The 1,876-nt window shown below is 37.4% G+C and overlaps 1 protein-coding gene across 9 annotated transcripts in view; it reads left to right on the forward strand.

Moving 5' to 3' along the window:
- Positions 1-1,876, forward strand: part of BCAS3 (BCAS3 microtubule associated cell migration factor) — a 550,239-nt gene that overhangs the window by 100,305 nt on the left and 448,058 nt on the right. The window lies entirely within an intron of this gene.

The raw sequence follows: 1,876 nt of genomic DNA on the forward strand, positions 1-1,876 counted from the left end.
TCATGATTGTGGGTGTGGGGAGGAAACATTTAGGAACTAGAGGAAAGTTGTATTTTTCATCGTTGCTACATTGCACCCTGACTGGCTCGTCTCCTCCCCAAGACCCCTCTGCAAGGGGATCTCCAGTACATGGCCTCTTCTTGCCTTTTGTTTTTAGTTATGTAAAAGCATGGCCTATAGTATGCCATTCTCAATTTATGGAAGTGTTAGAAGGTATAATTAGTCCATGTTTATTTAGAAATTTGCAGACTAATTACAAATTTAGCTTTCAGTAAGGTTAAGTTTCTATTTTCTTTGCTCTTTATTTTTAATCACAGATGAGTAATCTTGGTAGCATAGTGGTTAAAGTGCTCAGTTGCTAAACAAAAGATCAGCTGTTCGAACTCACCAGCTGCTCCATGTGTGAACTCTGTAGCAATTTGCTCTGTAAGGATTTATGTCTGGACACTTTATGTGGAAGTTCTACTCTGCCCTGTAGGGTCCCTGTGAGTCAAAATCATCTGGATAGTAGTGGATTGTATTTTAAATAAGAAACGAGGCCAACTTACTTTTGTTCTTTGGGGGCTGAAGAATACAAATAATTTAATACTTTAAAAAATTTTCCTCCTACATCTAAAGGATTAGATCCACTAACAAATGTCGAAGGTTTTGCAGCTTTTTTCCATTTAAATATAAGTGTTTCCATGCTTCTGAAAATTTGTGGTAGATTTAAAATGTCTTTGCTATTTTATGTTTCACTTATACATGCACATTTTTGGAAAATGTCACTTTCTCAAATACTTTGTTCTGCTTTTCCCACTTTTGGTTCAATCTGTTAAAGATCATGAATGAAAATAATAAAAGGCTTTGTAAATGAAAATTGTATTAGTTTAAAAATTTGAAATCATAGAAGCCATAATTCTCATTGCTTTAAAGGGATGATTATTGTATTGTATTTAAAAATGATGATTCTGAAAGCATCCAGTTAAATGGCTTTTTCTAATAATGGAAGTCTATGTAAGTGTAAATAAAAATGTTTATTATTAAAAAAAAAAAAAGCAGACTGTGAGAGACAAAGCTCCTACAACCAACATAAAGACAAAGAACCCAATTAAACTGTGGGCAAAGAATTTGAATAGACATTTCTCCAGAGAAGACATACAGATTGTGGAATGTCATTAGTGATCAAGGAAATGCAAATCAAAACTCAAATGAGGAGGTGCCAGTTCACACACCATGAATGACTTTTTTTTTTTTTAAAGGAAGGCAAAGTGTTGGTAAGGATGTGGAAAAACCTGTTTATTGCTGGTGGGAATATAAAATAATGCCATTGTTTTGGAAAAGAGATTGGCTGTTTCTAAAAGACATTAGTTTATAAACTATAAATTCCACTTCTATGTATTTGCAGAGTTTTCTTTTTTCTTTTTTTTTTGAGCGCGCAAAATATTTTATTTAACAATCTGCAGTGTAACAATTTGCATTTAGGAAAAATAGCAGCTCCCGCCTCGAGGAAGCGTCTTGAATCAACAGTGGTTGGCAGTCTACTTGGCAGTCCCAGTGGTCAGACCCACGGCAGGGCCACAGGACGCTGCAGTCTCTTTGAGGGTTGGGAATGGGGCCTGCAGGGGCGGTCCCCTGGTTGACTGACTGTACCCCACCCTCAGACACAGACGCTGACTCCAGCAGGTCTGAGGCAGTTGCTGAAGCCCTTCAAAGCTTCCGGGTGGGGTCAGAGTTTTCTTTTTTCCCCCAAAATACTTGTATTGGGGGCTCTTACATCTTTACTCACCATCCATACACTCTTCCAGTGTGTCAAGCACATTTGCACATATGTTGCCATCATCATTTTCAAAGTATTCTCTTCCCACTTGAGCCCCTATCAGCTCCCCATTTCTTT

The sequence above is a fragment of the Echinops telfairi genome, unplaced genomic scaffold (assembly GCF_000313985.2).
Source record: "Echinops telfairi isolate 266 unplaced genomic scaffold, ASM31398v2 ScPeMD7_7458;HRSCAF=8496, whole genome shotgun sequence".
NCBI lineage: Eukaryota > Metazoa > Chordata > Mammalia > Afrosoricida > Tenrecidae > Echinops > Echinops telfairi.